The following is a 23339-nucleotide window of genomic DNA, read 5'->3' on the forward strand; positions in this document are numbered from 1 at the left end:
ATAGAATTTTTGAGGCAGGTTCCCGCGGCTTAGGTGCACGGCCGACACAATGTTGCTTCTCTGCTCGTCGGCCTTAGACAACAGCAGCGAGCATGAATGCCCGAGTCTCATGGTTGGTGAATCTGAATAGATCCTCCTCGTCCTCGGCGCTCTGCTGAGCTCCCTCCTACCGCACAGATAAAGCAGACTTATTGTCAGGCTTAATCAGGTGGTCGGTTACCTTGGCAATTAAAGCCTTGTTAGAGATATAAAACCTTGAGAATCACATGGAGAGTCCCTGGCGAGTCAAACCACTGAGCAAATCCTTAAACCAAACAACCTTCCAGTGGGAGCGCCGCTTCTCTGAGGATAGATGTTTAATTATCTCTGCTTGTTTGGGGGGGGAACGGAAGGAAAAACTGTTTCACTCCCTCTTGTTTGTCTTAAAAAGCTCAAGTGTATTTATAGGAATTAATTTAAGTGGCAGCCAGCGTGCCATGTTTGATTGTCACAATATATTGACCCAAGACTGTGAATGCTGCAAATTATTTGTGAAAGAGCAATGAAGTGATGGGGATAATTAAACCGCACAATGGAAGGAAACCAAAAAACACAGAATAAATCATTGTTTTGGAAGTTTTCTGTATTCAAACAAAGGGTATCTTCCAAAATATTAATCAGATTTCATAAAATACTGCAATTAATTCATCTTAAAAATATTGCTGCTGTGTGATCCATTTATCATTTATTCCCAACTGATGCTAAACACCTATTCCGGTGTTAGCTCTCCTAAACTAGGCCAACTTTTCTCCCGTATGAATATTCCTTTTTGAAAATAATGCTACATATTTGGGCAATATGATATGATAATTCATCATTATTTAATGATCTCCCTCAGACAGTGCATCACACATGGTGCAGTCAGCGACAACAGCTGTGCAGGATCTTGATGGGCTAATTCTCCAACACTCAACTTTTTTCTGTGTGCTCAGGGCCACGCTGCCTCCAGACCTCAGCCCCCCCCCCCCCCCCCCCCCCTGTAACCCCCTCGGACGTCTTCTTCTGTCCTCAACTTTGTCTTTTCCTCCTGAAAGGTCATTTGTGTGCCTCTCCTTGTCTCCTTTCTTCTCACCTTTTCGCCTGTTTCTCCTCTCCTCTCTGACACACTCCTGTAAATGGGCCTGGCACGCGTCCCACTGTCTAACGAAGGCATGTGTGTGTGTGGGCGGTGTTTAGGGAGGTGAAACCTTCCCTGGGACACACTAATCAGCTCCACACCAGGGCCTGGGCAGGGAGGCACTGGACAGGTGAGGGGAACCACTCACTACACCCCCTGGCTGATCCTTAGTGTGAGGGTCAGATCAGCTTCATCCTTTATGCCCTAGTCACTCCTTCATCCTGGTGTCCCCGATCACCTGGCTCCAATCCCTGGTTGCCAAGCCCCTTCCCGGGGGTCTTTGAGGAAAGGAATAGTTAGCATCTGCTCTACCAGGGGAGCCTCCTGAACGCGCCTTCTGCCGGGCCCTGTATGTGTTAACCTTTTCTTTTAATTAACACCGTCCCAACTCCCAACTCCCACCACCGTCGTCCGGAGAGAGGTTCTCGGGGCTTATGCAACTGTCAGGCAAGTGGTGGAGTCATCGGGGAGCGAGAGAAAGGTGGTGGGCGGGTGGGAGTGATGAAGGTGAGAAGGGTGAGGAGGAGGAGGAGGTGTGATGAATAATGCCTGCATGGCCTGGGAGTGAGGGTTCTTCTAATCCTTCCGAGCCTTCTTTATCCGCATGCCTTCACACAACTACAACACACCAATCATTCTACACAGCTGCCTATTTTCCAGGGACAATCCCAAAGTAAATTGGACGGGCTGATGAGAAGATGGCTGCTCTTAATTTGCACTACAGCTCATTACACCGCACAAGAGTCAAGGCGCTTTCATTTGTGCTCTCGTTATTGCAAATGTAGATATTTGTAAGAAGAAAAAAAAAAAATCACAGAGACCCAATCAGTGGATTTGATTCTTGTTCCATGCAGAAGCAGTTGCGACAGTTTATTGAGGCATCATATACGTTTGTTTCAAATATAAAAACATAATCCTCCACATGATTAAATCCATAGATCAACAGAATTTGATAATCAGTACCACACTGAGGTAAGTGTAGAATGTTCTGTATGACGAGCGGCTCTGGAGCACAGTTACACGCTGTTGCTTAGTTAACTTCCAGCGTACAGAGAGGTGAGTGGGCTTGATCTCGTCTTAAAGCGCAGATCTCCTAATGAGAGAGTGGTAATGAGCAAGAAAAAACCCCCACACACTCTCATATCAGTCAAAAAAAGTGTTGAAAGGGTCGCCATCCTTTTCTTTTATCTTGCGTGCCAAGTGGAAAATGTCCATCTTTTGCCGGGAGATTTTTATGTCCGTCTTGGCTCACTGTAATGCCCCCAGGGGATCCTCTTTCCTGGCATGTTCATAGTGGTCACCATTTGCTGGAGACGGTGCGTTGGAGGTCAAAGCCATTTGAGAAGGACATAAAACCCCGAGAATGATTTTTGATCACACTACGAAAGCGTCCCAGTGTGGTTAAATGATACTCTTCATGCCAGTTAACAGCTCTATGCAGGCTATTGTCATGACAAGTAATTAAAAGTTGGTCTCAGGAAATGATCCATCGGCGAATATTGTGGATGTTATAATAATGCAGTCAGCTGAGGAGTGATAACACAACTAAATATCCACAACACAACCAAATAATAACAACACAACTAAATACTCATTCAAGTATTCTAATAGAATAGAGCCTTGGCCTCCTCCACTCCCTGTGGGCGGGCTTAAGGCCACTTCCTGCAGACTTTGGGCCTTTAGCCAGTGGAGCTCAGTGCAGACAAAGGGTAAGGTTTATTATTCAATTAAATAAATAGTTACTATGAGTAATGTTTAATGTTTTTACTGAAGTGAAATGTAGAATGTGACATTAGCTAGCTGTATAACATGCTTACTTTTATCAGAACAACATTCTCTTTACTGCTATGTTAGCATTTTATATTTTTAATTTTATTTTATTGTATTGTATTGTATTTTATTGTATTCAAATATACCGGCTGCTATGACAACTTAATTTCCCTTCGGGGATGAATAAAGTACTCTATCTATCTATCTATCTATCTATCTATCTATCTATCTATCTATCTATCTATCTATCTATCTATCTATCTATCTATCTATCTATCTATCTATCTATCTATCTATCTATCTATCTATCTATCTATCTATCTATCTATCTATCTATCTATCTATCTATCTATCTATCTATCTATCTATCTATCTATCTATCTATCTATCTATCTATCTATCTATCTATCTATCTATCTATCTATCTATCTATCTATCTATCTATCTATCTATCTATCTATCTATCTATCTATCTATCTATCTATCTATCTATCTATCTATCTATCTATCTATCTATCTATCTATCTATCTATCTATCTATCTATCTATCTATCTATCTATCTATCTATCTATCTATCTATCTATCTATCTATCTATCTATCTATCTATATAGCTTGCTAACATAATGCCTGTTTCTCAGCTAAGTGCATTTCCTCAGTGAATTGACAGGCTAAGAATAAACACAAGGCTAATGAGGCATATGGGCCTATTTAAAGATATCGGAATCATGCAATTCATATGTTAAAGTAAGTCAAAACTTTTAAATCTAATTTCCAAGCACTGAGAGAGAGCAAACTTTAACTTGTCACTTCACGGGTCAACAACAAGCAGCATGTTTCCCTTGTGTTCATCACTTTTAAGTGTCCCTGGGAAATATTACTCCATTGTAATGTGAGTATTTGTCTGTGTTGTGGGATTAAGTTGTGTTATTGTAATTGCAGCGTGTTTTCCAATTACATACGTGTGTTGTGTCTATATGTGTTCCCTTAAGTTCTGAGCCCTCAGGGCCACCGTAGAAATGGCTTCCAAGGAGCATCCAGTGGCGCAGGTGATATTATTGTCACCAAAGCTATGACAACACCCTACAGCTCTGGTCGCGGCGTTGCCAGCCGAGGCTATGAGTCAAACATCTCGTGACCTCGGCTATATGATGGAGTAAGTAAGGGGGGAAACTGCCAGGACCTTCTCCTCATGAAGACCCAGAGCAAGGGCACTGCCTCCCCAGCCCCATAGATCAGCCAGCCCTGAATGTCAAACCGCACAGCAGCCACCGCGGTGCCAGGAGTCCCCCTCTCGCTCCCTCTCTGGCCCGGGATCTGCTGTCTGGTGACACCACGGCGCTAATGACCCGGTTTGGGAGTTGCTCCATGGGGCTCCTTGGCTTGGGAAGATGGAAGTTGTGGATATCCAGCTGGAAGGTCACTGTTGACGAGGACCACTCGCGACGCATTCCGTCTACTTTGTTGACATCCCTTGAGTTTGTCAGGATGTTGATACAAGACGCCTGCCACTGACCGTTTTACTGAAACATTCTTTTTACTGACCGGCCTAGCGGGGAATACTCCTCGAGAGTTTTTGTCAATGTATACGTGCTTATTTCTTGGTAGAGAAATAATCACCGTTTATGTGATCTGCATACATATGAGAGTTTTGTGCTCCAGTGTTTAATTGCTCAACAATTTGGATAACAGTGAAGCTGGAAAGCAGCACTCACGCCTCGCCTGCCAACTCTGAAGCCGTCTGATTGTGAGCTCTCCATGTTGTTTTTGTTCTTTTTTTAATCAGTTTACTGTGAGAGTGTGCCTCAGTGCTCAGCGAGGGCAATGTTTTCAGTCACTCGCTTTCTTGACTTTTTTTTCTCTCCTTCTCTCTCTCTCTCTCTCTCTCAGCCTCAGGAGTTTGGCGTGGTGGAGCAGAGTGTGAAGTCCCCGGGGAGCGCTCCTCTGGTGATGGGGGCACTGCCTCGACCTCACTCCTGCCTGGTGTGGGTGGCATCCGGCTGGGGAGACGCACGATGGAGAGCAAGACGGAAGACGGTGATGCTTGTGGTGGACTCTCCCAGGACTGAGCCTTATTCTCAGGGTCATGCATTCCAGCAATCTCTGTAATTATAAGCAAGTAAGAAAAAAGTTGAATCTTCTGCCTTTCTCAAAATGATCGTGCCCCACTCCTCAAGGGAGACATTCACATCTCTGAGTTCTAGTAGCTGGATGGGTTTTAATGAGGCAAGTCAAGAGTGTGTGCGTGCGCGTGTGTGTGTCTGTGTGTGTGTGTGTGGCCGGCGCACATGCATGTCTGCATATCTGCCCTCTTCTAACGAGCGTAATTGACCGACTGTGCTTTTAAGCCGCCATTTTTCACCATTTGTGAGAGCGTTCGACTAAATAGCCTTCAGTGATTATTATTTCTACAGGAGACATTGGGATTAAAACTTTCTCTGAGTTATAAAGTTCAGTCTCTACTTGTTGTGTGTGTGTCTGTGTGTGTTTTGTATTATTTTATGGTTTGACATTGTGCTGTCGGAGCCAACCAGACAGAGGGCGAGAGGGCCACAGGTCGGGTGGAACATGCCGAAGGATCCCACCACCCAAGGGCCGACGATTCCACTGGGGAGCAGTTCATCCTGCGGAGGAGCAGAGTGAAATCTCTGATGCCGCGGCACACACACATTCGTGGTAGCGTCTGGCTGTCTAAACTAAAAGCTATGGGTGGTGGGAAAAAAAAGAAATCTCCACATAGCTGCTCAGTTTTACTACAAATACTGTGGTGGGAAGGTGATCTGAAAACAGTCTTTCTGCCTTGCAAAGCATTGAAACAGCTTATCTGCCGAATGGAGCAACACACTTAGAGAGTCGAATAACAACATAAATAAGTGGGTAATTCTACAGAATCATAAAGGTACGTGTTGGATACAAATTTTCAGGCTGGAAGCAATTTTTCTGACAAACATGTCACATTTTTATTTATTTATCTTTGTTTGATTCCCCCCCCTCCTCAGAGGTGGGACTTGAAACAAAATACCTTTTTGCTGATTTTTCCTTGTGCCTATTTGCTCCCCAAAATATATATTTGATTCTCCTCTCCATATTTATAAGGTTACCCCTGAGGGACGAGCCATGTCAGACAGGTTTTTTTTCCTTTTTTTTCCCAGCGCATCATGAACAACCCTCCTCAGATGAGGCTTCTTCCACTTGAAGAGGTATGGGAGGGGGGAAAAAACAACAACTTCAGAGCAAGAGAGTACTGTAACTTAGAGACTGAACTGTGCAAGCACCGAGTCAAGTCAACCCCTTTTTCCCAGTTACTTTGTCACTAATGAAAGTAGCAGCAAAGAGCCCTGGAGGACTGAAGAGCACTGTTTGTTTGTGTTTGAGTGAGCATTCGAGAGGTGCAGGGGGGGGAAGGCGGGCGGGCGAGGTGGTGAAACTTTGGGAGAGCCGTCTGACAGAGCGCCGAGACGGAGAGGGGGGAACTTTGGAGCATTGTTAAGATTGAAGTTTTAAGGCAGCTGAGACCTCCTGACAGATTCCAGGCACCGGCAAAGAGAGGTTTCATACGTGTGTGTTTACCCACTCTACTGTAGTTTGAGGGGGGGCTTTGAATCCACCAAAGCACCTCCCGTCAGTCTGTGTCACTCTGCTTCATTGATCTACTTACACAGGTTGTTATGGCAGCTGGTGGGTGGGAGAAATTATTTGAAAAGCGACGGGGCGAGGATTGAATTACTAAGATTGAGCAAAAAGGAGCGAATCCTTGACATCAAATGTGGGTCACATGTCCCCACTTATTATTACTATCACTATCATAATTACTGTTATGTGTAATTCTCACATATGACGCAAAATAACAAAGCGTTTTCATAAGAGCCGGTAAATGTAGCTCTGAATGTTCTATTACGTCTGGATTACTTTGTGGTAGGTGATTACCTCGGATGTTTCTAACAGTACAAGGCCTCATTATGAACTCCAGAGTAAAATGTACACCCTATAGAATAAGAGCAGCATCATTATGTACTCGCATCATTAACTTTTATGGTTATGCTTAACTTTTAGAGTGAATTTTCTTTAACAAAGTTGGATTCCGCCATAGTAAAAGGCTATCAAAGGTTGCTCTTAATTTCCTCTTCTTCTGCACCAGCCGGTGTTTGGGAGTTGCCCTATCGACAGTTTCTCTCCTTCCCTGTAGGTTTGAAGCGGAGATCTCAGTTTCCTCTCCCATTTGTCCGTGTGAAACAGTCAGAATAGAAATGCATCAAAAGTGGGGGGGGAGCGGTTTACGTGTGACTGTGTGATTTTTTTTTTTCCTCTTTTTTTTTAGGTGGGGGGGCCCTGGCATGAGGCTTCAGGCTGTGGAGGAGGGAGAGGAAAGAGTGAGACGCCCACTGCAGGACTCCTCTCTGGATCTCATTTTCACGTAGCAAGGGGGTAGGGGCCTGGACATCCGCATGCAGGTGAGGGTGTAAACCAAAGAAGGGAAGAACGAAAGAGAGAGAGAAAGAAAGAAGGAATAAAGAGACACAGAGGTGGGTGGGCGGGTGGGTGGAGAGATAGATGGATAGAGAGCGAGAGATATAGATGGATTGATAGATTCTGGGACTATATTTCTAAACACAACCAGGAATACTATTTGAAACAAATAGAGATCAAATTTTCTCTGAGTGTGTAAAGAAAGACAGAAAAGAAGAAAGAAAGACAAACACAATAACAGATATTAATATCTTTAAAGAATGGTAAGGATGCATGTAACGATACATATGAAGTAATGAAGAATAAATCTATCAGAATAATACAAAAGGGTACAGACTTTTTTTCTCGACACAGCTATAGAAATGTTATTGATAACAGAAAAATAGAGAAAACTGCAGGTGAGTTTGTAAAGAGAGAAATAACATGTATACCAAGTTATTGAGTTTACAGATTGGCAAAGGTGCATTAAATTATGAATAAGAAAGAATAAATCCATCAGAATAATATCAAAGGGCGCAGACTTTATTTCTGCATGTGATCTTAAACATAAAGCAAAATAGAGAAATCTGCAAGTGAGTGTGTAAAGAAATAATAATAATAATATATATATGTACCATAAGTAAATAATATTGAAGTTTGGCAAAGGTGGATTTAATGATACATTTGAAATAAGAAAGAATAAATCCATCATAGTCACATCAGAAGGTGCAGACCTTAATCCTTGACACAACTACAAATATATAAATAAATATCTTTATAAACAGCATCAAAACATTTAGCTGGCTGCATTAGATTATGCTCAACAATATTCTATCATAATCCCAGTGTTTAAAGGAAGTGATCGAGTGCCATCGTCCTGTCATGTCTGTCCCCAGTCCCGCTTCAGGAGAATGTCTCTCTGCTGAACCCTTTCCACCAGAAGGGGGACCAGTCCGGCTGCCGTAGCCGGAGAGTGGCCGACGGGCGAGCAGCAGACGCCAGGGTGAGCGAGCCGACTCTGGGCGGAGAGTTCGACTCCGGATCCGGGGAAGCAGGCGATCCAGCGCTCCGCATCTTGCCGCGCTCCCTCGGATTTTAATCATGCCTCTCTGTCTGTGTGTGAGTGCAGGCAGGCTGACAATGATTTCCTCAGTGATTACGTACAGAGCGAGTCCCTGCGGGGTAGGGGCCCCCTCTGGAGCCATCCTGATGGCTTTGGGGGCCTTGCTTCCATTTTCCATTATTATGTGGACTACCGGAGCGACAGCGCAGTCCAAGACCTTGCAGGTTTGTGATGAGGAGGGAGCTTCCATCTTCTCTCTGCTTCTTCATCCTCTTTTAAGAGCAATTTAGACGTAGACTTAGATCAGATTCCCGAACCTAATTCATGATTAGCTGACTGGAGTGAGGGAAAGGGCTGGAGTCTGTCATAGTTTTCATGCTGTTAGGTGGATATGAAGTGAAAAGTGTATTTATCATTTTTTTTCCTCCTTTTTTTTGCTTTTGTTGCCTTTTTGCCTGCTCGCTCGCAGGACGCGTTCGGCCGGGGTCTTTCTCACTCGGATGCATTTTGAGGCGAGAGGGGAAAAAAAAAAACAGCGAAACACATTCCACTTTTATTTCTGCTCCAGCACCATGCCCGCTGCACGCGTGCGTCCGTGCCCGGAGAATGGAAGCGCATGACGGGAGATTCTCGCACTTTTGCCCGCCGATACCCGGCTCCACTAAAACGGTCCGATTGGATTTTATAACCCGGTGCAGCGACTCATCACAGCCGCAATAATAATCATAATTCACAGGCACAACTCGTGTAGCGCGGCGGAGAGTTGCCTCTGTTTTCCTGCTTTTTTCCCCACTGGTGTGATGGTTAGAGCCGCAGCCGCCGCTTCGCTCCGTGGTGTTTAGACAGACTGCTGCTTTACACCGTGCACATTGACACGCACGCAAACTGAGCAACTTCAGCGGGGTTTTCTCTGTAGGATGTCGCGCCGCAAGCAAGCTAAGCCAAGATCACTGAAAGGTAAGTACGGTTCTCTGTGTGTGCTGGCTCTCTCTCTCCCTCCCTCCCTCTCTCTCTCTATCTCTCTCTTTCAGGATAATTTAATTTTTTTAGAGAGGATGGACAAGTCATCCAGGCTGAACTCGTGATGGCTCCATCTCTCTCCTTTTTCCTTTTATTATCTTTTTACACGTTGCGCATGCATGAGATTGTCCACACGCAGCGGCCCGTGTAGCTCATTGTGTTGTTGTGCATAGTGATAGTTAAAGTGCAAAAAAAGGGCATGCTAAAGGGGGGGGTGGGGGAGTGTATGTGCATGATTTAAAAGCAAACATCTGGATATGTTATGGTGGGGAGATGGTGGTGGTGGGGGGTGTTGGGTGGTGGTGGTGGGGGGGGAGAGAAAAAAGACGCTCCTGGTCCTGGAACTTGTCTGATGGAATGGGGTGCAGAGTCACGTGACTCACACCCCCCCCACCCACCCACCACCACCCCCCCACTGTCTGAGAAAACTAAGGAGGAAACATTTTATATTGTGTGTGTGTGTGTGTGTGTGTGTGTGTCGAGGTGGGATAAGTGTGTGTCGAGTGGTAATTGTACATGTTCATTAATAAGTTGGAAACATCTGGATTTAACAGCGATCAGCTGGAAGCCTGGACACACAACACAACTTTATGATGTTTGTTTTTTTAAGTGCCTCACAGTTCACGGGGAGATTGTGTGTGTGTGATTTGTACGTATTTTCGTATCCTGTCGGTGTGGTGGTGGTGTATGTGATCGTGAGTGTGCATGTGCGTGTGTGTGTGAGAGGGTGAGAGGGGAGGCAGAGGGAGGGAGGGAGGGAGAGAAGAGAAATTGAGACAGAATGAGAGAGCAACATGCATGCATACCCTCTTTCTCCCTCACACATGCAGACACACACACTCTTATTCATGCACTACTTTCCACTGTAGCCCTTTTGGTTGGAGTGTGTGTGTGTGTGGGGGGGGGGGGGGCTGCTGGGTTTTCGAAGGTTGAGCTCCAGTTCATCTGGCAGGCATTGTATTTTGCTCAGCAAATAATTGTCCACAATTTCACATTCCCAGCTTGTGGTCTGTGGACCCCTCTCCCCTTCTCGCCCCCCCCCCCCCTCTCGTTCTCGGAAGTCTTCATCTCAAAGGAAGATTACATGGTCTGAGGTGGTACATTCATGCAGCCACCATTTTAAATCAATACCCAGGAGAGGGTTGGAATTGTGAGTGCATGCACATCTTTAAAATTGTCACATTCGGTCTCCAGACCTGCAGCGCTCCACTCGCAGTCAACAGCTCTATACATAGATTTCCTATTTTCTCGCAGCAGATTGGCATTGACTGCTTTTTGTTAGTTGGTGTGACATTTGCTATTCTCAGAAGACACATCACTTACGTGTAATCGTCTCCTGCAAGCCGGCGTGCCTACACGCTACAAGTGTGTGTGGTGCGTGTGCGCGTGCGCGTGCGTGCACTCGGCAGAAACATCTGTTTTAAGATACGTGCAAGTGTGTGTGCGTCGGAGGAGGAGAGGCATCGACAAGTGAGCGCGTCGCGATGCAAATGAAGTCAGAGTGATGACATTGTTTGTTTTGTTATTGTCACTAAAATTTAAATTGGAAAATTGCAGCTCACAAAACACGCCGACTTTTATGTCTTCATCCGGCGTGCAGGAGCGGAGCTGAGCCGCAGACACGTCACAGATCCGACCCAGGGAAGGCCAGGCAGATGTTATTTATTGTTCATTGTCTCTCTCCCCCCTCGGGGACAGAGATACACTTATACAGATGTCCACAATAACTTCACTTGTCATTTCTTTCTTAAATGTTGCTCGACTCCGCTTCACTGCTGCACTCGTGTTCGCAGGAGAACAAGCGATTGTCACTGTGATTCTTTAATATTATATTTTTCTGAACACCAAAGTGGCCCTCTTTACATTTGTGCCCCCCCCCCCCCCCCCCCCCCAATGTTGTCGTGCGTGTGCGAGTCCGTGTCTGCGTGCGCGGGCGCGTGTCCTGCGAACAGACCCGGGTTGCCAAAGTTCAGGTTTCACTTTTATAGGTTGTCTGGTGCAGACTTGAACCTAGTGGACGGGGTTTCTTTTCTTTTTTTCTGTCTTTTTTTTAAATGCACAGAAAGAACACTTTGTTCTGCGGACGGTGAAATCAACAGAGGAGCCGGTGGAACACAGAGGGAAGGTGCAGCGGGCATCATGTAGTATGGAGACTCTGGCCATGGAGGGTGTAGACAGGAGAAAATAACGCTGTGACAGTTGGCACTCCTTTTTTTTTCTTCTTCTCCTCCTTCTTCCCTCCCCTGTGTACCCCCAACACCCCCCACCCACCTCCTCAGTATTGCCTGCTTGTGGGAGTCAGAGGTTATGTTTTTGGTCCCATCGAGGAAAAGGCCAACATTACAAGTCCCGTTTCAATTAAGTCTGAGAGACAGATCCGGCTACGTTATTGCTTGGGGGAATAAATGGCACAGGACAAGACCATACATCATTCGCTTATATGCAAACACTTCACCCCAGCCACTGACATTTACTCAATCCTGAGCCTTACATCGCTCAACTGTAGGCACATTGTAATTTTGTTTTGATGTGCAGATGCTTTTGGGTCAGCACATTGAATCGGTGCATGGCGAGCAGCAGGGAGGGAGGATCTGTGTGTGTGTGTGTGTGTGTGTGTGTGTGTGTGTGTGTGTGTGTGTGTGTGTGTGTGTGTGTGTGTGTGTGCGTGTGTGTGTGTGTGTGTGTGTGTGTGTGTGTGTGTGTGTGTGTGTGTGTGATGACTGCCACGTTGCCTGTCCTCGCAGCACTTCCTGAATAACGTGAGGCTGGCTTGATATTTTCATTTGGAGCACAAATGACACTCTGAAGCTCGGGTCCTGACGTGTTAATTGGCTGAGTTGGAAGTTTCCAGGTCCGTCATCGTCTGCATATATATATATAAATATTGTGTCTGAGCCCATTTGCTTGAAGCTCAGCGGTTGTCATGGAGTCGTTGCTGCGTCATGTGTACCTTAAATATTTCATGTTTTTGAAGAGTTGAAATTTGTCACCTCATGACTGAACTCAGGAGTTTTGTTTGGCTGTATACGTGAAAAGAACATATTATTTTTAAACTCTATGTATGAGCCTCACCGATCAGGTGGATTTATGGAATCTATGCAGGGTAAATTAAAAACAAAGTTAGTTCAATTTTGCAGTAATATTCCAGTGCAGACTCAACATTTGTTTTGATTGCCTTCGTGTCAGGTACTTAAATTTGACCTGTCAAGGAAAACTTGAACTGGTATTTATCATCTTTTTCAATTCCACGTTTGTCTTAATTTGAAGTGTTTGTTTTTAGAGAAAAGAAACCTGACCATGAACTTGATGCCAATAGATGTATAACCACTCCCCTTTTGACCTCAGCATAGGCCGGTGCAAGAAAAAAATATTATGGCGGCACCTTTAAGCTTATTTCTCAGAAAGAAAAAACTACTTTAAAAACTAACTTAGCACTTAAAAAAACAACATACACTGTACATAGCTTGTTTAACGTTAAAAGAAAAATCTAAAATACGGAAAGATACGATTCATGCACTTGATTTTTTCCTCCCCTGATAAAACGTCTATTAACAGTTCTGTCATTTTCAGTTTATAGGAGGCTGCAGTACTCCAGTCTGTTCACAATTAATGATCTGTGGCATAACACCCATTAACACTTTTCTAATGTGACACAAAAATATGGTTAGTATTATCATTAAGGAAATTATGATGGAGCCGTAGAAAAATCCCATTAGCGCGGCTGTCAGTGCTCTTGACATGCGGCTCGGTGTGTTGGACTGGGGGTGTCGCGGGAGCTGGCCGATATCTCTTCTTATTCCAGTGGCATGTGTCTCTCCTGTTGTCATGGATCGTCTGCCACATGGAGGAAGAGTTCGGATTCACAGACGATGATTGATTCCCACCACCGCTGCAAATGAAATCATTACGTCGCCGGGCTTATTTGCATCTGTCTCGTTTGCCTGTGTAAATAGCTGGTCTTTTTTTTAAATATTTTTTTGGGGGGGAGCTAAATTTGCAAATGATTGCTTAGCAGAGTTATCGCCTCATGACAATTTTTAATAATAGCAATGCTGTTATGATTTGCTTACAGTACGCGGCAATATAGGGAGGATTACAAATATTATACAACCTGATTAACACGCTCCTCTATTGCAAATTATTTATGACACTAATCACCAGTTCAAATAATGCTCATTAAGAAAGTTATTCATGTGCAGTGTGTGTCCTCCTCCCTCCCTTCACAGCCCTAATTGAGGAGGGTTGACCTCTTGACCCGAGCTAAATTGAGTTGTAGTCCCTGTGGCGAGCGTCTCCTTCCCGGTCAGTCAGGGCGGATTACACAGCCATTGTGTTCGGCACTGTATCGTCCAAGCTGGCTGTAACCAAGCAGATGAGTCACGCATATCCAGGAACACACTCAGGGTTTTTTTTCCTCCCGTCTTTCTTTCTTTATGCATGAGAAGTGCTGTGAAATAGTCACACACACACACGCACACACACACACACACACACACACACACCTCACACTATTCTCGAAATCATTTGATGCAGTAGGAAAGGGCCAGGCTGCTGGGTCTGTCACGTTTTGCTTATTCACGTCTAATAAATCCTTAGTTTTTTTTTTCAAATATTCCATTGTCTGCACAGTCTGTTTTATACCTTTTGCTTTGTATGGTATATTTTGTTTTTTTTTACTTTATGTTTTGTATTTGCTTCCCGCGCAGCTCTCTTATCTGTACACAATTAATTCATCCTGAAAAAAGAAACGTCCTATCTTGGGGATTGTCACTCACAATACAATGACAGTTACTATGTTCATTTGGTATGTGTGTGTGTGAATGTGTGTGTGTGTGTGTGTGTGTGTGTGTGTGTGTGTGTGTGTGTGTATGTGTGTGTGTGTGTGTGTGTGTGTGAGTGTGTGTGGCCCGTGTGTTAATTAGTGGCTTTTAATGCTGTGTCACTTGTTGTGGGATTATGGTTTTCCTGCTCTGCATTTTAAAAATCAAAGGAGCAGCGCCGGAACGCTCCCATGTGTGTTTGGTATTATATTAACAAAACCTAGCAGCATGATTACAGTTTGTCACCGGGCTGAGTGATACACTGTACCTTGTCAAACATTAATTAACTGATAGCGGTGACGCATTAACAACAGTCCGGACAGAGTCGCATTCAGCAGGAAGTTAAAGTCATTACGAGGTGATCATGAGCTTTAGAGCATGTTAATTAAAACTCTCCGGCTATTTGTGTTTGGACCGACTGTCGATCAAACGTCGGGCCGGTATGAAAACATCACACACAGTTTGCCCTCGCTTGACAGCTCATCCTCCCATGATCACTTCCTAGCGAGCTAATTAATTATCTCGTGCGCAAACGAGCAAAAGCGTTTTGCCGCCGCGACGGAGGTTGTTTACTTTAAACCACGCAACTTTTAATAAGTTCACCGTGGTGAGAAATCATCACCTGCCCGCCGTTATGTTTAAGTTCTTAAAGGCATTGTGAAATAGAATTTTCTGCCTGAACTCCCTCGTCTCACCAACAGGGATGGTAATCAAAACAAAAACCTCCAGCTCCCCACCACTGATCTCTGATAGAACCGTGGGGGATTTATTAGGACCCCCTGTCCCTATAGCGCATTTAAATGATCCTGGATGCACGGCGCTCAACAGTGCTGCAGAAACTCATTAAACTCTCGAGGCGTCAGTCGCTGAGGCCTCCTTCTACAGGACGAGGTTTCCGTGTTGGCTGATACACTCGTCGGTGGCTCCGAGGGATTTACCTCCACGGTGTCCAACTATGTCTATTCCATCACTTTTAATGGATTTAGCTAATTAATTGGCAGACCCATGACCATTTGTTTACCATATTTCCTGCTATACATCAATTATAAATGTTACTAAAGGATTATAGTTCCAATCAGAGAAAATCTGTTTCTTTACAAAAGGTTATTTCGAACAAAAGCCTCCTGTCAGTATCCTTAGCAATTCACTCTCGGCTGGACAAGGCCCTGACGGCAGCACACAGCAGCTCCGTCGTTTGCCGTCTTCACAGGAAACACTTTGTCACTTTCCTCTTCATTTTTTCACCGAGGTTTGACACCACGCTTGACACCGACTCATGCTCCCCCGAGGAAACGGCTTCTGCCACCATAGGATCCTGTCTTAATTATGCAAAGTACAGGATATTTTGTGCGATTTTTAAAAGTGCGCCAGTTTCTGCTTTGGCAATCACTGCCACACTCTCCTACTGGGAGGTCCTGTCAGACTCCCCCCTTCCTCTTTGCCCAGGAAAATGAAAGGCTAGAAAGAAAAGACACAATGGAGAATGCATTTCAACTGCAGGGGTGGAACGCAGAGGCGTAAGAAGTCCTTAGTGAGACCCTCATTTTACATGGAACAGGTGGGAGACTCTTTTGTTCTCGTCCCGCTGTTAAAATCCATTTCATTTCTGGTACTTGACATATCACACGGAACTCTCACAAGTTCCAAAAAGGCTCCGATGTAAGAGGCTCCTACCTTTTATTAAACAGAAGTCGTGTTTTTCAAGGCCAGTGCGGTTTACAAAAAAAGTCCAAAGTGGACCTAAAGAGCGGATGTGAGTGCTGATCCAACCGTCGCTATTTTGTCAACCACTCAAAAATCCAAAATCACTTTGCAGCTGCTGTTATGACACATCTGAAATATTTTTTTTTTTTTGCATTTAAGTTTTTATAACAGATCTGTTTTTTGAAGGTTCATGTCGGCTCCGGCAATCTACAAATCATCTTCTTGATCTTTACCAACCCGAGGCTCTGTACTAAAGCAGTCATCAAGGTGTTTCTCACTTGGTCACTGTTGATGTTGGGAGGACGTTTCATGGGAGACGTTCATAATTCATCACGCGTCATTACCCAGTCCAATGTGTTATTTACGTGGGTGTCTGTTTGCCTTGTTGCCAAAACTCATACATATGAAAGGCTTGCGTGGATTCCCAAACCACAGGTTGAGCTGTCGAGAGCTGTTGAAATCTCTTGGAGTTTCCATACAGGAAATCTCAATAGTAAATAATAAAAAAGAAAGGGAAATCTCAACGTGTCGAACTTGTTTTTCACTGTTAACTGTTTCTCTCCCTCTTTTTCTCCCCCCTTCTCTTTTTTTCTGGCAGTAGAAGACAATGTGACAGAGGACCAGCACAGTCCCGGGCAGACTGCCATTCCAAGCGGTAATGCTCCATTTCATATTTCATCATTTTTCGGCTGGAAAGTGGATCATGTGTCTGCGTGTGTGTGTGCCTGTAAAATCTTTGTTGGGCTCAGAATGATATTTAGTCTGCCTTGACTGTTTTTTTGTTTTTTTTCCTCACTTTAAACTACATGGCTGGTTGCATGCGTCCTGAGAAGACAGGGGCCGAGTGTTGCATCTCTTGTTTGCCAGTTGTTTACATGCATACGTGCAGCTGTGCTTATAGCTTTCCTTTTTTTTTTGTGGGACTCTTTGTTTCCCAACCTCCTGTGTGATGTAGACTAGAGCTACCCAGATGAATGTGTCCTGTCTCCACGTGTGTCATTCACAGTGGCCCTCCAGGAAAATAGCAGTAATTCAGGTCAGGCTAGCAGAGAGCCCCCCTATGAATGAAGCCTGCTCCTGATGCACCACACTGTATATTTTCATTTCATTTGTCTCTGGTAAAGGTTAAGTCTCAGGTGTGGTTATTTTAAACCCGATATGGATGGTTTTGCCCAGCAGGCTGGGGACCTTGGGTGCTCCTAGGCTGCCACATTAGTCCGGCATTTACCCACAGCTTTCGGAGGAGCCGCATGCACCACCACAATAGAGTCCGGCGTTTCTCATTTGCTCATGACAAAAGTGTGCTCCCATTTTATTTGTTTGCTCCAATTGTCTTCTTTATCACGCAGAAGATATTTCAAGCTAGATTTGAGTTTTTTGTTCCGGAAAGTGTCATTTCTGACGTTCAGTATTCTTATTTATTTCTCTCCTTTGTTGCCAAATTGCCCGTTTTGATATAATTGATCAGAAATGTCAATTATATATTTAATTGTTCCATCCCTGGAAAAAGCAGAGCAGCATCTATCTGCCGCTGTGTTAATGCGTATCGACAGGTATTGGTGGGTGGTTCTGTGGAAAGCAACTGCCTCCTTAGCCCGTCTAACCCCAGCTCAAGGGATGAAGGACTGGGCATAAGCGGCAGACTTGCCTCGGAGGCCTCCTGTCATCCAGAGCCAAAGCAGAGCTAATGAGTGTGCCTGATTACAACGACCCCCTCAGACACACGAATACTCCCCCCCCCTCCCTGTCCCCCCGGTGCGCCACCACCTCCATCTCCAGAGTGAGGGGAGACAGCCGCCACATGATCGATGTCTGCCTGTGGAGAAATCAGGAGGGCGCACAAATTAATTTCTCACTTTCCTCATTTGACTTCGTCTGACTGATTTATTTTTTAACCCCCGTCTCCGGGATGCAGTTTGACAAATGGACATTGCAGGATAAGAGTGGTTTGTGGCGGCGAACTTGAGATTTTTTTCCCCAATTCTTCACCTCCAACTTTTTAAAAAACGTTCAACCACGGCTTGTGAGATACCTGGTCCTCCATCCATCAGTCCTCCCGGTTAAACCACTGCCCACCACAATCCCCCCTTTTAACGGCGAGCGTTCTGCAGGCCGTGCATCCTGCTCCTCATTCATGTTTGATACGTGGCAAAGCCAAAGGAGAAATGCTAACAAAAGAGGCATTCTGAGAGATAGACAGTATTATGCACAGTATAGAGAGGCAGGAACAGTGTGATATCTGCGATTTAATGAGGCTGTGCGCCTTTTTTACCCAGAGAGTGTCGAGCAGGCTTAAGATCTGCAGCTTGGCTTTACCACTGTGCTGCCTGTGTGTAATTATAACCACATGCACCGTGCTTTTTATTCTCTCTTATATATACATCCATTTCTCTCTTTTTTTCCCCTCCTCTTTTCTGCCTTTGTTTCTTTTGCTCACGGCTACGTCATGTTGAGGCAGTTTTTTTTTAGGGGGGGGGGAGAGGATGTCAACGTGGAGTGGACCGAGGCAAAAAGGAGGCTTAGGGAGATCTGAAGGGTTGTCTGGATGGCAAGGTGCCGTGGTGTAGTGGTGTATGGCGTGGTGGCGCGGCTCACGAGACGCCGGCGCTGGCTGAGGTTGAGGCTGCCCACAGATCAATGTACCGCGGGGCCTCGCTACAGCAGGAAGAGGAAAAGGACTCTTTCACTCCACCACTTCAGAAAATCATATTCTCTATTATTCATTTCCTTTGATGTTTTACTGCACTAATGGCATAGCAAGGCGCTCAATATGATCACTCCCTGTGAGAGAGCGAGGGCAGACAGGCACAGACGGAAAGCGAGAGAGAGAGAGAGGGAGCATTTGCTACGTTCAAATGCTGTTTCTCATTTAACCGCTTTGATTTCCAGTCTTCCTTGTAAGCTCACATCTTTTTTTTTTTTGTTTTAATGGCAGATGATGGCGTCTGCATACCTGTGATTATATGTGCTACATCCTTCATGTTCTGTTCTCTGTGTTGTCTCCACTGTTTGTTCTTCCTCCCGTAATTGTTTGGCACATTTTCTCCGTTTGTGCGACTCTTACATATTTTTTTTTTTAATCTCAGCATGCATCATAAAATTTTCATAAATTCCCTGCATGTTTATTTGTAACATATAACAAGGGGGGGGGAAACGTTTTCTGTCAGCGCGTCACTTTAAGAGTTTTGGCTTCGACAAGCAGCCTCTGCCATGTTCCAATACATCACAATTATTTAACCGCAATTAATCCTTCAATATGAGTCTGGGGGGGGGGCTCGAAGCAGATAAATCAAATTGCATGTATCCACCATATGAACACAGACGCGCCTCCTCCTCCATGCAAATTCTTGACAATCATTAACAATCTGGCAAGTGTCAAACCTGCAGCCGCGTCGTCGGATCATGACGCTCTTTAATGATGGGGGGATCAGTGGATGTGACGGCCTAAGTGGAGACCCCCAGATCCCATCCACACAGAGGAGGATACACTCGGAGGCACATGTGGCATTAGAATGTAGTGTGACCTATATATGGAGGGTGCTCGGCAAAAAGTTTTAGATTTTTAAATAATGAGGTGCCGGCAAGCGTGTGAAGGTTATTCAATCTTAATGTCCTCCTCTTTCTGACAGCCTCCCTCACTCTGATAAAGGAGCGTGCTCACCTTTGATCAGGCCCGCCGACATGTGTCGACAGAAGCTGCTCGCTGGTTAAAATAAATTCTTAATTTGAACTTGGGGGTGGGTGGTTCGAGGGTGGGTTTGCCAGGGAGGGGGCATCATAGGATCAGGGTCTCTGAGAATGATCGGGGGGGTGGGGTGTAATAATGTTTTCAACACCAAGGTCTTTCATTGCACAAAGAAAGGCTCAGGCTAAACCCTGATGGAGCTTGACGTACTGTATCCACAGGCAAGTGGCAGCGTATAGCCCTCAGTCGTTTCAGTGCTTTTCGTGCTCCAGCGATTTGGGGCCTGATTTGAAGGAATTTGACTTTAAAACACTGACATCTATCACGTGTTGCATTTCAGAAATTGCTCAGAACCCCAAAACAACTTTTCTGAATCTCGTCTCCTTGATCCCGGCATTCAATTTCATTATTTAATCTTAACGCTTTGGGTTAGACGTTCGGTCTCCAGTGAGGTTAAAGGGTTCGTGGAGAGAGTTAACTTTTCAGGAGGAAATTATGAGGAATTCAGGCTTTGCAGCTTGGCCAGTTCCCTTCGCTGTATTCGTCCTTTTTCCATTTCTGTTCGCTCATACCCTTTCTCCACCTCCTCCTCCACGTGGTCAGCGTCTCCACCTGTCTCCGTGGGTGGGCCAGACAGTGGGGGGACAAGTGTAGGCTTCCCTGCTAGGGACCACACGTCCCCGGTGGGGGTAATGGAGCAGAGAAGAGAATATCAATTAAAAGGTTATAAATATTTAACAGCAGAAATATTCAATAATATAAGGGTGGTGGGTCCAGGGGACTCCTCAACTTACAAGATGAAAGTGGCGGCATGATAAATGTCACGCGGTACCAGAGGAGAGCGGAGTGCGTATGATGGATGGACTCAGACTCAGACGGATATTACACGGCTCTAAAGGTGTCAATCACCATTTAGATTCCCACATTTTATTAGTATTGTACTAATGCACTTCTTCCACCATAAAGACAGAAAAATTCCTCTCTAAAAATCCTTCAGTCAGATCTTCATTTTTATTCCCCTCATGAATAATTTCTGGCACTGAGCTGCGATCGTCTTACTCTGAGCTGACCTTATCACAGTATGGATCAGCTGTGGTCAATGGAGCCTCCCTCTCGTCCTCGCCGTCCACGCCGGCATCTTCAGAACTCATTAACAAAATTAAGCAGGGTGGCTATAGGTGTGAGGGAAAAAATATCTCAATGTGCCACACATCCTGCCTCCATATTCCACATGTGATTGTCAGCCATTCCAAGCATGTTGCTATTGATCTGCTGTCCAGCCTGTAGAGACCGGTAGAAGAAGATGTCCTGATCTGATGGATTACTGTATGAGGCCCAGAGGCACAGGAACCTCAGTATTGACGTGGCTCTTTAATCCCAGGGTTGGACGTGACCTTGCCATGTCAAGACCCCCCACCCCCACCCTCTCCTCACTCCCTCACTCCCTCAACCCGCAGTCAAACGTGTAGCAGAGTGCACTTCCAGCAACGCGTCGCAGCGGTGTACTGGAGGTCACCCCCACTCGACCGAGAGCATCCAACCCAGCCGGAGTTCACTGGAAGTTGCAGACAAAACTTGTCACTGGAAACAGGAGATAGCAAGGGATTGGAAATCAAACCTGCAAACGCGTAAAAGCTCGTTGGGTTTTTGCGCTCGTAAATATCCCCAGTTTCTCCGAATCGTTCTTTTTTTTTTGTCCTTTGGCCGTTAGCATAGATCTATTACCCGTGAAACATTGGGAGAAAATCACCTTAACATGAAAAACAGCGTGAAACGCATCACAATTCTGTATTTTTATATGAGATGAAACATAAAAATGCTTAAATGTAGCTGTAAGTTGTTTCCCTGACAGGACCGAGTTGTAATATTAGAGAAATTAATGATTCATAAAGGAGTCTTAACCTCCTCCACAGGCAGCCCGTAAAAAAAAAAAGAAAAAAAGACATGAAGTGTTCACATTTCAGTGCATATTGTGAATTCTGTGTCTCCGTGTGTGTGTGTGTGTGTGTGTGTGTGTGTGTGTGTGTGTGTGTGTGTGTGTGTGTGTGTGTGTGTGTGTGTGTGTGTGTGTGTGTGTGTGTGTGTGTGTGTGTGTGTGTGTGTGTGTGGATGAATCATAAGTCTATATTGTGTGGCTTTTGGCCCCAGTCAGAAGTGTTTCCCCCCAGAGCAAGAAAGGCCTGCATCTGCGAGGATTGGGTTGGGATTTTCATTTTCTTGAAACACCTTCTGTTCTGTTCTGCATGGTCCCACTGGGGACCACGGTGCTGATATTTTTAGAGGGCATGTTCCGAGAGCCTCAGTCGCCAAGAGGGAAGGACAATGGAGGGTGTGATGTTACATCAATACTTGGCGCAAGTGGGGGGGAAAGGAAAAATCCTGGGTGGCCTTGATGAGTTCTGGAACGCCTTTCCTCAAGGAATTTCACAGTGTGAGAGTGCACCCTAAAGAAGGAGGACTTAAAATGGCTGCTCTAGTGTATACCCACCCAATATATAAATATATATGTAAACACCCACACCTGCACACATCAGTACCCCACGCTCGTCCTCGGGCACTGTTAACTGTGTGCTAGGCGGAAAAAAAAAACAGGCTTCCTCCTGACATCCCCCTCCGGAGTTTCAGGACAAGCTGAGGAACACTTGCATCAGTGGGGCTTAAAATGGCTGCCAGGGAAGTGCAAGGGCTTTGCTCCCCCACAAAGCCTTAACCGGGGTGACATGATTGTTTTATTCGAAGAATGTCTTTTTAATCAGTCATATTGTGAAGTGTAATGGCCACAGCGGGGGAGCAAGAGGGCTGCAGGCCACGCCGCCTAGTCACATGATGCTGTCGCCAGCCTGACTGGTTTCGCCAATGCCCCTGAATGAAGATGCTTATTGTACATCGTGAGTCAAGGTCTGATTTGTTGTCGGGATATTTTCTAATCACAGTGTTTACAGTATTTTTTTTTTAATCCCGGTCCTGGTTCAGATTAGCCAGGCGCCCACCCCTGGCACTGCTGCAGCACAAAGCCAACAAGAGACAAAACTGCAGATGGATTGAAGAATATTGATGTGCGCGACCTGCGGCTGCCTGCGAGCAAGGCTGAATAATTTAGGGAAGTGTGTGTCGTGACGAGAGCCTAACACACACCAATCTCAGTTTTGTATGTTACGCTCCGTATACATCCACAGTCCTGGCTCGGATGTCTCGATGAAATGGCAACGTCCGTCTCTGTTGATAGACGCTGACCGATGCAATTCAGCTCGCTCCGGCAGAATTTCATATTTCTTTGGTCCAGCCAAAACTGCAATCCAGGATTTATTGACTACACATATTCCCATCAGTCTAGTTTCATATACTGAAGTTTTGCTTGGGTGAAGCAGGGCAAACACAACGTAAAACCATTTCTAATAACAGAGCCGTGTGTGCGCGCGAATGTGTGTTAGATGTGTGTGTGTGTGTGTGTGTGTGTGTGCGCAGTGTGCCACCCTGTCTGTGTGTGCCTGTATATCTCTCACCCTCACCTGCCCAACGGTTCTGTTATGGCATGAGTGGTTGAGTTACAGGGGCCCAAATTGAACCTGCATTTTTATTACAGCTTTTATTATTGTTTTTATTAAATCCAGAGTCTAGAAATCCATTTTATTGTCACCCAGAGGAAGCCGTGGTACTTCACTGTGCGGGTCACCCC

The 23339-nt window shown here is 45.2% G+C and overlaps 1 protein-coding gene across 2 annotated transcripts in view; it reads left to right on the plus strand.

The window, feature by feature from the left end:
• Positions 1-8624: 8624 nt before the first annotated feature.
• Positions 8625-23339, plus strand: part of LOC133018066 (zinc finger protein 521) — a 94813-nt gene continuing 80098 nt past the window's right edge. For both annotated transcript variants that reach the window (XM_061084355.1, XM_061084356.1), the window contains exons 1-2: positions 8625-8658; positions 16580-16633. The gene's annotated coding sequence lies outside the window, so the exon portion shown is untranslated. The remainder of the gene's footprint in view (positions 8659-16579; positions 16634-23339) is intronic.

The sequence above is a fragment of the Limanda limanda genome, chromosome 13 (assembly GCF_963576545.1).
Source record: "Limanda limanda chromosome 13, fLimLim1.1, whole genome shotgun sequence".
In the NCBI taxonomy this organism is placed as follows: Eukaryota; Metazoa; Chordata; class Actinopteri; order Pleuronectiformes; family Pleuronectidae; genus Limanda; species Limanda limanda.